Raw genomic sequence first — 14878 nt, 5'->3', positions numbered from 1 at the left:
AGGGTAGTATATGGGTATTCTGTGTTTTGTGCATGATTGTTTTGAAAATCCAGAACTTCTCGATTCAAAAAAAGAAAAAGAAGGATTTTAATACTAAAGATATGATTGGCAATAAAAGGAAGGAAATGAATCCAAACCAGAACGACAAAGATCTGGGCTGGTAGTGGGTCTGGGGTTCATAGTGGGTAAGTAGCACGGGTGTGTGTGTGTGTGTGTGTATGTGTGTGCACACCCATATACACACGTCTATGCCTGTATTTTGGGATGGAAGGGCTGTGCTGGACAGGACACCCAAGCCCAGATGGGGCAGTTCCTGGAGTATGTCTCCAGAGACTCAGTGCCAGGAGGGAGAATGCCAGTGGGAGTCTGGGTGCTAGGAGGCAAGCAGGGAGCCTGTAAAGTAGGTCACACAGTGAGTCGAACTGGAGGCACAAAACAGGAGATCAGCCCTGGAATGAGAAAAGGTGGGTGACCAAAGTCATAGAGGAAACATGGTCCTGATGAACCAGCAGGAGGGCAGCACAGGAACTCATCCCACGGTCTCTGCCTGCTGCAGGCAGCACTGCTGCTTCCCTTCCAGCCAGGACCTGAGCAGGTAGCAGATCCTCAGTTGGATGTATTTTATATGATTTCACCAAAAGAGGCAAATGGCCAAAATTGTCTAATATGTTTCATATGCCATGTTCATTTTTCATTGTACAAATGGGTATTGAGTTTCTACGATGTCCCAAGCTCTGTGCTAGGTATGGGTACCACAGACAGGGGGTAAACCTGGTTTACATTCAGACAATCGTGACTGCACATGAAAAAAAGCCTGTAAAAAGTAGGCTATAGAGAAAACTGAGTCATAAAGTATTGTAAAGGCTGCTTTTTAAATAATTTCTCAAGAACATATTCAGAGAATTTAAGAGACAGGTTTGAAAGGGAACCTGAAAGCTTACAAGTAGCAGAACTCAGTGAAGCACAAAACACCACATCACAGAAACAAGGGGGCAAAGAGTGGTGCCAGCAAAATCATTCTCCCGCTTATGCCTAGTTCTTTGGGGATAAAAATCCTGAACCTTAGCCAGCAGAAGCTGGGAAAATGACATCTTCTCTATTGAATCATTTAAAGAAAAGCATACTTGGAGGTACAAACTGTTTAGTTTTTGTTCTTCATCCATAACTACAGGCTTTATTCAAACAAAAATGAAAAAACAGGTTCATTTAGAGTGAAAGCAAAGATTAAATACCGTCTTTATTGATTCACCCATTATCTTGATGGCAGAATAATTTTTTTTTTTTTTTTTTTTTTTTTAGAGAGAGGGAGGAAGGGAAGGAAAGACAGAGAGAAGGAAGGAAGGATGGAAGGAAGGAAGGGAGGAAGAAAGGGAAACATCTTTAAACATTTTCTTGTTTTATTATATTTTGTTTGTTTGTTTGTTTTTTACATGGGCTGGGGCCGGGAATCGAACCGAGGTCCTCCGGCATGGCAGGCAAGCACTCTTGCCCGCTGAGCCACCGCGGCCCGCCCGATGGCAGAATAATTTAATGGTCAAGAAATCATGAGAAAATTTGCCTGGGTCTGCATCCCAGCTTCATCTCTTCACTAGTCGGGAGACTTTGGGTAAGTTTCTTAATCTTTTTATATAATACTCTCATCCATAAATTGCAAATTATAATAGATTCTGCCTTTGAGCAGTGGGAGGATTAAATGAGTTAATATATGTAAAGTGCTTAGGAGACTACTTGGCAAGTACTTAGTACTCTGAAGTGCTAGCTGTTGCTGTTTATTGAGGAGCCTATAAGCTAGGCTCTAAAAGTATAGTATAAACAAGGAAGTGACACAGGTCCTGTAGTCAAGAAACTCCCATTCTAGTGAGAAAGAGGTGAGGTCAGTGGGCTCTAGAAAGTAACTGAAGGTCAAGTCAACAAGTGTACATGAGTGAGGGGAAGATGGCGCTGTGCTGCTAAGAGCCCATCAGAGCTAGGCACTGTGTGTGGAAACTTTGAACTTGTATGCATTATAATAACAGGTGCACTGGATTTCTAACCCAACAGCACATTTTTAAATGTGGCATCCAGTCAATCAGCAAGTCTGGTCAGTTCTCCTCTCCCCACTGCCATCATCCTAGCTGAGAATGATCTCTCTCTTATAAGTCTTGCAAGATGGTGCCCTCGCCTGCACTATTATCCCCCTGTAAGAACACAACTTTCCCCACAAGAGCAATAGAGATTTCTTTAAAGGTGCATCACCTCTAGCTTAAAACTCTCCAGGTGTTTCCCTTTGCACTTAGAATTAAATGCAAAATCCTTCTCAAGGGCTTCAGAACTCTGGAGGAACTGACCATTGCTTCACTTTCTTAAATATTCCCTATTCTCTTTTTGTGTCAGATACTGCTGTTCTCGTGTCAAATCTGTTGTAGTTAATGAATCCTCTGCCTGGAATGCTTTCCCCCCAGATATTTTGCACACCCTGTTCTTTTTCATTAATGTCTATGTTCAATGTAATTGCTTGACCACTGAACCCAAAGTGGCCTCCCCAAACCTGTTACTCCCAATCACTGTCTATTACAATAATCTTGATTTTTTTTTCCTTCACTGAATTTATAACTAGGTGAGATAATCTGATGTAGTTATTTTATTTTTCTTTATCTATATACTCCTTCTAGAATGTAGGATGAAAGGATCCCGGTAGTAGGATAGGCCTGGTACTATTTGCATGAATTAGACAAGTCATTCTACACATTAGGAAATTGCTTTTTTTTTTACATGGGCAGGCACCCGGAATCAAACCTGGATTTCTGGCATAGCAGGCAAGATTTCTGCCACTGAGCCACCATCGCACCTCCCAGGAAATTGCTTTTATCTATTTGAAATAGGGAAAGTATTAACTTTTCTACCCATCCCAAGATACCACGTATTAGAATTAAATTGACATAATATATGCGAAAATGCTTTCTAAGCTGCAAAGTATGCTATACTACTTGGAAACTGTAAACCGCGTTCAGCAAACACTGTTACTTAGTGTTAGATACGGAATGATACTAAGGTGAATAGAATTTAGAGTAGGGGAAAAGCGTCGTGGAGCCTGGGGGAGTGTGCACGAGGGGCAGGCACAGGCGGCCGGCTGCCGGCGGGTAACTAGGCGTGCTGAGAAGAGGTCTGGTCCCGGAGGAAGGAGAGGTTGCTGCCACGGACGCCCCGGCGGAGCAGGAGAAAGAAGAGCTAAACAGAGAGCTTGTAAAGGTAGTAGAAAAGGGAATCCGAAGTCCGTCTCAAGTGTCAGCAGCAAAAGAAAAGCATCTCGCAGAGATCAAGAGGAAACTTGGAATCAACTCACTGCAGGTTGTAACCGAAGCAAAGCACTGCCAAGGGGTGGCAAGATGTGACAGCAACATCTGCATACGCGACGATATCTGAAACCTTGTCTCAGGCCGGACAGAAGGCTTCAGCTGTTTTTTTCATCTCCTGGATCAGTCATCAACAAAAAGCTGGAAGATGTGAAAAGCTTTCTGACTTTCAAAGTATTTGAAGAAGAGGTTGAAAACGTCAACTCTAAAGTAGGGGGAACCGAATCTGCTGGAGGTGATTTTGGAGAAGTCTTGAATGCGGCTGCAAATGCTAGTGCTGTATCACGGAACCCCTTACAGAGCAGACGCAGGAGAGCCTGAGATTCCTTCCCTTGTTCTGCTACCCACTGCCAGATGCTGCAAGCAAGAACCAAGCACATCTTCTCAACATTCATTGCTGCACGTTTACAACAGATGTGCTTTTATCTTGCTTTGCATATTCCTTTGACCAAATAGTAGGTTAAAAAAAAAATCCTCATTTCTAGTCTTGGGAAATACTCTTCAATGTGTTCATTATTAGCCCTTTCCTTAGGAAACATCATTATAAAAACACAGGAACACTCACTAGAATGATCTAAGAAGCTGCCAGGTTATCATAATTTCTTTCCTAGTTTACAAACTGGATTTGGGATACCAGTTTGATCTGTGTCTTCTATAAAATGTTCTGTATTCCTCTTTGAACCTCTGCATATTTGATTGCTACCTAAAATTACTCTTGTAATTGTATTGAATTCTTTCATTGAAAGTTTTGATGTAATCTTCAAAACTCCAAGAGGAGAACTACCAGCTACAAAATAAATATGTTTGAATAAATGTTCTTTGGATATGTGGTACATATATTAAAGAAAAAGATTAATAGGAAAGCACAGAGATTCTGTTTATTTTTATATTAATAAGAAGAACCATACATGTGACTGGTTTATTGTCAACTCACCATGAAGTAATGGCATTTTCCTCTAATGAGTGCCTTCAACTGTACCATGTTGAATCACTCTCTGAGTTGATTTCCTTAATTTTTCATCCATTGCTCACAGTCTGAAGGGGCTTGAGTGTCAGCAAATTAAGATGACATTTGGGGAGGTACAGAACCACTTTTGTCATTTAATAAGCCATAGAAAATTTACATGGGGGAAATACATAACTCTCATTAGTTTTACTCATCTTAAAATGTGTGCACTTCCAGCTCCCATTGTCTTCGGCATTGGAACTTCAGCTATAATCTTAAGAAAATAGGGAAGTGACTACACTTCCATTTATTAAGTGCTTTCTATGCATTGGAAAAATGATTTGCATAAGTTATATAATTTAGCCCTCACTTACCAAGAGGTAGGTGGTATTGTTCAAAGTCACATCACTTATAAGTCATAGAGTCACCTGCATATAGAAGGGGTTTCTTTTCATTTGAATTGTGAGTTACATGGGGAAATTTCAATTTAAAAGAGCAGATTACAATTCTACATTGAAAATCCCTAACACAAATTTATCTAGGCATCCTCTAACCACACATTTAAGTCTAAGGCTAATGAAATAACCCGAATCACCATCTAGGAGTGATTTACCCAAACTATTGATGCATGGTCCCTGATATCTGGAATCACAATAGCTGTACCAGTATGTCAATCAATGATTCAGGAAGCCCTAGATTGAGCCTCTTTAATGAGAAATACTCTAATTATAAAAACATGTGATATTTGGGGTGCACGGGTGCTTCAGTGGTTAGAATGCCTCCCTTTCATGCAGGAGGCCCAGGTTCGATTCCCAGACCATGCACCCCCCCCCCCCAAAAAAGTGATATTTCCTCCCCTTAGAAGTTCATAGTATTATTGAATTTATGAGTGTGATCTGTTAAAAGCATAAATCTTCTGCATACATTCGAATGGCTGCTATTCAAAACTGGAGAGGATGCAGAGAAACAGGATCACTCATTAATTGTTGGCAGCAATGTAAAATGATGCAGCTGCTTGGAAGACAGTTTGACAGTTTCTCTGAAAGTTAAGGATAGAACTAGCAGATGGCCTAGCAATTCCACTACTAGGCCTATATTCTAAAGAACTAAAAGCAGTGACTCGGACAGGTACTTGCACACCGATGTTCACAGCAGTATTACTCACAATTGCCAAAAGGTGGAAGCAAACCAAGTGCCCATCAACTGATGAATGAATAAATACAATATGTTATATACATACAATGGGATATTATTCAGCCATCAAAAAGAATGACATCCTGACACATGCAACCATATGGATGAACCCTGAAGATATCATGTGGCGTGAAATAAGCCAGACACAAAAATGAATACTATATGATCTCACTGATTTGAAATAATTAGAATAAGCAAACTCATAGAGTCATAAACTAGATTACTTATTACCAGGGGACAGGGTGGGAGAGGGAATTGGGCAGTTAAGGTTTAACATATGCAGGTTTCTTATTTGGAATGATGGAAACACTCCGGTAATGGATGGTGGTGATGGTAATACAACATTGTGAGCATAATTCACGGCACTAAAATATACAACTGAAAGTGATTAAAGGGGGATATGTTAACTTGTATATATGGTAGCAGAATAATTTCTAAAAATCCAGGGAACTATGCTACACTAATATAGACTACAGGTAATAGTATCATTATGAAAATGATGCTATCATTTATAAAAAGATAGCTTTAATATTTGAATTACTTGGGGGTCTGTCTTGGTTTCCTAGACTCTTTCAACAAATTACCACAAACCTGATGGCTTAAAACAATAGAAATGTAGTGAATCACAGCTCTGGAAGCTAGAAGTTCAAAATCAAGGTGTTAGCTGGGCCATGCTCTCTCTAAACCTGTAGGAGAGAATGAATCTTTCCTTGCCTCTTCTTAGCCTCTGGTGGATTTCGGTGATTCTTGGTGTCTTTTGCTTGTAGCTCCAACACTTCTATCTCTGCTTCCATCGTCAAGCAGTGTTCTTCTCTCATGTGTCTGGGTCTCTTCTTCTCTTATAAGGAGAAATGTCATATGGGATAAAGGGCTCAATCTACTGAAGTGTGACCTCATCATAACTAATTCCAACTGCAATGAACTTATTTTCAAATAAGGTCACATTCTGAGATACTGGGGGTTAGAATTTTAACATATCTTTTGGGGGGATACAACTCAACCCATAACAGGTTCTAAATCTATTGGTTCTTGTTTCTAGTAATTCTCACTCATGATAATGATAGTTTATTTCCTATATGTTTGGCAGTTCTGAACTATGAGCACATATTTATTTGGTCATATTACATGACAATATACTTAAAGATGCTATCGTATATATGACATATATACGATATAAGATATCGTATATCATACCATATACGATATATGATATCGTATATATATCGTATATATGTCGTATATATGACAATATACTTAAAGATGCTATCCTCCTGAGAGCAATGGTTTTTGGTTTTTGTTTCCTCTTCAGACCATTTGCTTGTGCTGGGACTCAGTGGATGTTGTTGGCCTGGGACCACTGTAACTTCCTTTTAGAGACCAAAAGTATCTTGGTTTCAACATTCTCTCCTGGCTGCTGGCCCAAGGCTCAGTCTTCTAAAGTTGATATTTGTTCTCTGAGTAACCCCACCTTACATTTACTTATTTCTCACTGCCCAACTTTTAGTTTTTGCTTATTAAGTTATTTTTGGTGGGTATGTGGAAACAATTATCCATGGGTCTCTTACATCTCTACATGGCTTCTGAGTGAAGGCGTTGATAGTTTTGTTGCAGAGTATCTTTTCAAGAATGTCTGTTTGGCAAACAGCTTTGGGAGATTTTGAGGGTATCTCCCTCCAGAGCAGATTCAGTCATCATCCAAGTAATCAACATAATTAATCCCTCAAGGGCAAAGTTTGAGCAAAATTTCTAACAACGCTTTTATAAGATTAGATTCTCCTAATGTGGTCATTCTCAGCTGAGACATGGGTGGTACACAGCATCCACTTGGGCTGCTCCGCCACCCATGATACTTGGGAAATAAAGGAAACTTATGGGGGCATGAACCTCATGCTGTCTACTATGTCATGAGTATTAAAGTTCTTTGTCTCCATCCCAGATGTCTTATGTCTTCTACCAGCATCTGTGAAACTGTAGCAGGCTAACCCATTAGCTTGAAAATAGGGTAAAAATCTCAGGTACTTCACAGTTTTTAGCAGTGGTAGGATATGAAGTTTCCTCTTATTTCCTCTAAGTCTAATATTATGGGCATGAACTAGCTATTTTATAGCAGAAGGCCCATTCAGAGTATCGATTCCACCATCTTCCAGAAATAAAAACAGAATCACAGTTGATTCATATTTGTGTCTTCCATGCCCAACAATAAAGTTATGTTGAACAAATGAATTCATGAACACGTGAAAAATACTAAAACCATATAAAATGATAACACAACCTTAATACATCAAATTGAGTCAATTAGCTATGAACCATTCCCTCATTTCAGTATTTGCATTACTGTGAAGTAGCATCATATTCACATTTAACTTATAAAATTCAATCACATGTGTTAAGTCAATGAAAATTCAACCAAGATGTCGTGCAAGTGATTTTGCCACCAACTGTTCCAAGCTCAACAAGTCCATATGCTAGTGTGGGCCTGAGATGGGAGACATTTGAATCCACATTTCCCTCAGTTGAGTTTATTCCAATTCTCTTCTATGAGTGGGAGCTTTGTAGTTCAAGAGACACATTTTTCATAAGACAACAGGTCTTCACCTAGCATTTAAGGCCAAGATTACAGATGGAGGCCCATAAACTCTATGTCTAAATATTTAAACCTTATAAATCAAGTAAACAGTTAAGTAAAAAAAAAATTCTATCCTCTAAACCTTGAAAATAATACCTTCATATGGAGAAAAGTTAAAAAACAAACTTGAGTAAAGCTATGGTTTTCATATGAATGGAAGTTGGTCAAACATCAAAGATAATTAAATTTAATTATTAGTATGTATGTTGGGGTATATTGCTTACGGGCTGGTGATGTCTGGATGAGTAATAAAGTAAAGACATGCACAATTCTTGAGTTATTGTAAATTTATCCCATAAAAATTTATTATACTTTCCTTTGTTTCAGGAAAATCACCAGTTATATTGTTTTAAACAAGATCTTCACAAAACTTTTGTTTTAATACTGTATATTCTAGCATAATATAAATTGTGAAATGCAAATATATAAGAAGCATATACCATGTTAAAGTAAATATAAAACATGAAAAGCTAAAGTTATTTTTATGTCTTTTACAAGTTATTCTCCTAAAATGTCAAAAATTAAAAGGCAAAATATAAATTATAATTCATGTCTATATGAATTCTAAATAAAAATACTTAATTAAAGCTTAAAATTTCACATTTTGATTAAATTTTATTAATTTCCTTTTTAAAAAAGGACTACTCACAGTTCTAGCATTCAAGGTTCATCTAGTTGCCTGTGTAAAGAAAACCCATCATCGATGCACATTTTACAAATACACTCATAAGCACACATGTGTGTCCTGCAGTAGCCATCCCATCAATGGACAAGCAGTCAGGCAGAGGCTGTGTCTCAACAGGGACAAGCTTCTCACCCACTCAATGCATGATCTAAGGACCTGGCACCTCTCAGTGTGCAGGTTAAAGACCCTTGGGAAGTTTCCTGGCTGCAGAAGGCTCACTGAGCAAGAGAGATGCCTGTGTCAATTTCTCCAAATGCCACCACTGTCTAGGGGCCTGTGCATCAGCCCAGCAGCTGCGCTGGTGGGAGGGGACATCGAGCACCTGTCAGGCCCAATCAAGCATGTGGTGCTGGTGCCTGGGGGCACTGGGAGGGCCTGTGTTCACCTCCCTATGATCCCAATGACCAGTTGCTCCCTGGACTGGCCCCAGGCCTGGTGGGCTGGGGGTGGATGGATCCTTTCTTCCTCCTTCCAACCTTTTTGAGTCTGACTGTTGTCTGTGTCTTCTGGGCAACTTGAGAGGATGAGTCACACAATAGAAATGGTTAAAATTTGGGTGACTCTGCAGACAAGTGAAATGCCTGCACATAAAACTGACATTGCACAATATAAAGGTGGATGGTAAGATTCATGCTAATAATTCAAAACATTACCTTTCCTCACTTAGAGTGATACTAAGCAGCAAATAAAAACACCATGTCAAATTGGACCTATCTTATCTTTCTTTTATGGCAACTTTTTCTGCTTTTTTAAAAAGGGGCATTTTTTTTTTTTGTATGCTGTGTAGTGGGGTCACATTTCATCCATTTTCCATGTGACTATCCCGTTATTGCAGTACCACTGTGAATTCTATTTTTTTTTTTTTTTTGGTGGTGGGGGGAAAGTGCATGTGCCAGGAATCAAACCTGGGTCTCCTGCATGGCAGGCAAGAATTCCACCACTGAACTACCCTTGCACCCCTTGAAAGGGGCATTTTTATTTTTTGCACTAGGCCTCACAAATTATGTAGCCAAACCTGGTTATGAAACATGCTGGACAAGCACTGAGCCATGAATCCTAAGTGACAGAAGCAAATCAAGTAATTTTAATACATCTTTCTTTTTCTTCCTTTCTTCTTTTCTCTCTCTTTCTCTCTTTCTCTCTCTTTCTCTCTGTGTTTTGAGTTTATGATATCCAGGAAGGTTGTCTAATTCACTGGGCCCTTGCCAGGGGGTCCTCAGTTCAAGGGCTTTGCTGAATGAACAACAATGTCCTAAAACATAAAGATTCAGCAACCCATTCCAATGCTGGAGAAAATTCTCACTGTATTGGTCACATTTTTACTATTTTCATCTTTCTTTTGACTTAGAATCTAACCCTTCTGTAAAAATCTAATTCTCCTGTAGAAAAGCGTATTTGACTGCATTTAACATTGATGGAATTTTTGAAACCAATATTTATGAATAGACATTGCCAATTTATGAAAATGATTTTCTTTTTGGCTTCAAAAATATCTTTTTTGAGATCAGTAGAGTTGGTGGTTCTCAAAGGATGTATATAATGGCTCTGTTAATATCCCTGTGACACATAGCATAATGGCATTTACTAAACACTCAGCATTCAATATAAATCTGCTGAATTAACTTTCAGTTTCTTTATTTTGATGATTGAAATGTTAAGATATTTCAATTTTGAAGAGTTCTTTGCTTTAGAACATCTTGTCTCTGACTAAATCAACTGTAATATTTGTATACAGCATAAACACTCATGAATTTTGTTTTTACCTCAACTCCCTACTACCTCTACCCACTCCCCCCACCAAAAAAAAAATCCCTGAAAAAATGACCAGTGGGAGAACAACCCATTCAAGAAGGTAATTGGGTCTTCAGGTTATAAGACTCAATGGACAATCACTGAGACCTGAAATTAAGTTTGACTCCCTTTGCTCTAAATGTGTCTGACACCTAAGGCATTGCTGCAGTTAAATAACAGTTATATAAGAATATATTGTTGGTTGCATTTTTAAAATATGCCATTGTTATTTCCTTAACTTCTCTGTCAAAATAGGAGAAAAAAATCATCTACTACTTCCTTTCCATTGCCTGAAATCATATTCTCTCACTTGCCCCACACAGTTTCTGCTTCCTTGCCCAACAAGATGAATTTTTAGTTTATGACCCAGCCCTTCTGGTCAACTGCTCAAATTCTAGGCAGCCTGGACAAAGAAGCTCCTTTCTACCATGGTTACATGGCAGCCCCTTATTTCCAAATATACCCAATCCCTGTATAGATGCAGAGCTGTGCCATACTTTCAACCATCAATTCAATGCCCCAAACAACAGGGGAATTCTTCGTTAATTCAAAACCAAGTTTCCTCTCAGCCTGCCCAAGATTCTGTCATGCACCAGCCATTATTGTCAAAAGAACTTAACTTCCTTCTTTTATTCCCACCAGAGGAATAATGGAAGGCATTTGACTGATTAGCCATTTGCTCTCCAACTTTTCACAAGCCCTTTAGGGAAATAGGAGCAAATGATGGATGACATATCAGAGACAGATGATGAGTAAATGAGAATGTCAGCTAAGTTTTCATACTCTATAGGGCATGGTAAATGTAGTGTTTTGTTTGCTTTTTTTTTTTTTGAAAAAAATAGCGTATCCATCTGGTGAGGTTCAGAAATTGATACATGCATCCAGGCACCATGCTGATGTTTTTGAAGTCATATTGGCGAAATTGAATGGGCCTTCAGATTTAGTGTTAAGAGACATGAGGGCCAAACTTACACTCTTTAAATCTGTCATGTTTAGCAACTATCAGCAGAAAAATGAACTCTCAGTTGTCTCATTGAGACAATTAACTTGTTTCGCTGCCCATAATACCTTCCTCCCTCTAACTAGTAAAATACCATCTATTCCTTAATCTTTTCCTCCCAGAATGCTGCTGTTTAAAGCAACTGTCTCCTCTTCTAAACTTCAATCACTTGTTGTCTATATCACATAGTAGAAATTAGTCTTTAATACCTTGCTTCATTTCTTAAACTATTTTATTTAGTTTGCTTGAAAATTGTAGCCAATTAACCTTTTACGTATTTATGCTTTATCGTCTTACCTAAATTGTTTGCTCTTCAAGGAACTAACAAACAAGTTCCACCACAGTCCTTCAATCACCTACCACTATCCAACATTTGTATATTATTTATACATATATTTCTTTTTAACCTTCCTCATTAGAATGCCAGCTCCAGGAAGGCATGGCTCTGTCTTCATCTCCGTATCTTTAGAAGCGTCAAAAACAGTGCCTAGAAAAGAGCAGGTGCTCAATAAATACATTGAATGGATGAATGAATAAATGAGTTAAAAACAAAATTACAGTTTTTTCTGTTACTCTAAATTAAACATTTTTGTCCTTCGATTTAGTAAAACTGACAGCAATCAGAATCTGCAGAGGTTAAAAGCTTAGACTGTGTAAATGCACAGATGTGGATTTGAACCCACTTTCTTCTTTATTCTCACTTCCTGGTTATGTGTCCCATTTTCTGGTATATTGCATTCCGGCAGCTTTAGCAAACTGGAACACCATCCAAACCTGGTTTTAACCTGTTCAGTTCATCAATAAAAACAACTTACCTCAGAGAACACATTTCACAAACCAACCAATCCATGTCAGCACCTCCTTTCTGAAATGGACAGATATAAAGACAGATTTATTCCAATAAGTAGACCTCTGGGCATCAACCAAGCAACAACAGTCTCAACCAAGTAACCATGCTTCTATAGAAATCAACCTACTTAGGTCTCTAAAATTCCACCCAACCCTGAACTCTATGCTTCCCATCTTCTCATTTTTAATTTAAACATCTGAAGCTTAGAAAGATCAAAGCTATGACTCAAACCCAGGCTCTCTATCTGCAGTCATGATCCTTTCTCTCTAGAAAGAAAGGGTGCCAGGAAACTGTCTTCATCAACAGGACCAGGGAAAGAGGGGCTAGAAATGTGTACCTTTGTGTTTCTCTGGGTTTTCTCAGAGAAAGTGAGCCAAGAAGCTCAGGCTAAACTTCTTTCTATACCCAAGAAAATAACTAATTTGTGTTTCTTACATTTGCAAACATGGAAATCCTTTTCACAACCTTCATACCAGACTCCAAAACTCTTATAGTCAGAAATAAAGTAAAAGAATGAAATTTGATGAAGAACATTAAAACATTAAAAAATGCACTTGGGCGGGCCATGGTGGCTCAGCAGGCAGGAATAATTTCATCATTACTGTTCTCAAGAGAAAGATAACCAATACATACAACCTTACCAAATAGAAAATCCAAACCTCCCCTTAACTCTTGTCCTTTCTCCCATTATATACCCCTGGTATTGCTGTGGTACTGTTGATATTTTCCTATTAAACATGGCCCAGAGCATGCAATATAATTTTTCCTCCTATACTCTGAAATTATGCACTCTTTGTACAAGATTCATACCTTTGCAGTAGTTCATGCAAGGACTTATTTATATTTGTGGTGTTAATTGGTGGGACACATGAGTCTATACAACCCCCTTCAATCATGTTCATCTTCAATATGGTAATATCACTTATAGACCTACTAGTGAACTGCCTTCACTTCTATCCATTCCCTTAGATTAAGTTCAACCTCATTAACTAACAGTTCACCGTCTCAAGCTTCTTGTATCCCTAGGTCCCCTATATTTTATAGTATAAGTCTTTGATTTTACCTTTACCATAGTCATAAAAGTAGACTTATACAATATCTGTCCTTTTGTATGGACAGACAATATCTGTCCTTATATCACTCAGCTCATCCATCTTGTCATGCGCTTCAGGACGTCATTTCGTTTTACTGCTCCATAACCTTCCATCGTATGTATATACCACATTTTGTTAAACCACTCACCTGTTGATGGGTGCTTGGATCATTTCCATCTTTTAGGGATTGTGACTAGAGCTGCTATGAACATCAGTGTGCAAATCTCTGTGTGTCACTGCTTTCAGCTCTTCTGGGTATATACCAAGTAGTGGTATCAGCACATCTACTTTTATTTTCAAACTTACACGTCTGATTTGATGAACAGTTTTAATATTTTTATAGTAAAAATTTCAAATTTATCTAAAAGTGGATAAAGCAACTAGTTTCAGGAACTATAAATGTGCAGCCACATTTCAACTAAACTTCACCCATTTCCTAATCCCTGGATTATTTTGAAACAAATCTAGCATCATATTATGTCATTTGTGAATATTTTAGAGTATTTCTCCAAAAGACAAAATATTTTTTCCAATCATACCCATAATATTATCACATCTAAAAAGATTAATAATAATATTTCTTTAATATCATCAAATATCCAGTAAGTGCTCAATAGTACTATCAATATTGCAGCCAACAATATGATATCATAAATCAGTTTTAGAGTCTATAACTCTTTTGGTCTGTACTTGAAATGTAAAATTAGTAGCTTTTCATGTTCCTCGGTGGCGCTCTTCTCTGTAAGGTATCATCAGAGAACTTTTTTGTTTTTTCAAAATTTTTTAGATTCTCCTCTCATTTTTTAAATATAAGCAAATATGGATGCATGTTTTTGTTTCCTCCCTCCTTTATTAGTTAAATAGTGAATGCTCTACATACTTTTATTCATTCTGCAATTTTTTTGCTTAGCAGTACTTCCTGGGATTTCCCCATAGTAATATACCAAGATAATACATATTCAATTGAACAGCATAGTACTCGATTTTGTGAATGTCCCACAGTTTGTTAAGTAGTCTCCTATTGCTGTGATAGTGCTTTTTTTTAATTAAAATTCTAAATCTAATTGGTTTTTTATTGTTTTTTAATTGTAAAATTTTTGCACTTATTTGAATAGTCTTAATCATGTCATTTTCTTTGGAACTATTCACAATACTGTATGCATGCATTTATACGTGTGTATTTGTGTGTTTGTGAATACTACCGTAGCTGAAAAGACAAAAAAAAAAAAAGCCTGATAATTGCTTATCTATTTTTGTGATAAAGTAAGAGTGTGACATCTCAAAATTTTTGTCCCCATAACTGCTTTTCTTTCCTCAAAAAAAAACTGATTTGAGGCTTAGAGTTCCAACAAGAATAATA

The 14878-nt window shown here is 37.9% G+C and overlaps 1 pseudogene; it reads left to right on the top strand.

Moving 5' to 3' along the window:
* The first annotated feature begins 301 nt into the window (after nt 1-301).
* Nucleotides 302-3796, top strand: LOC143680300 (tumor protein D52 pseudogene; annotated as a pseudogene).
* Nucleotides 3797-14878: the final 11082 nt, after the last annotated feature.

The sequence above is a fragment of the Tamandua tetradactyla genome, chromosome 4, assembly GCF_023851605.1.
Source record: "Tamandua tetradactyla isolate mTamTet1 chromosome 4, mTamTet1.pri, whole genome shotgun sequence".
Classification (NCBI taxonomy): Eukaryota; Metazoa; Chordata; class Mammalia; order Pilosa; family Myrmecophagidae; genus Tamandua; species Tamandua tetradactyla.
The sequence above is the reverse complement of the archived record's forward strand: the minus strand, read 5'-3'. Positions and strand labels throughout refer to the sequence as shown.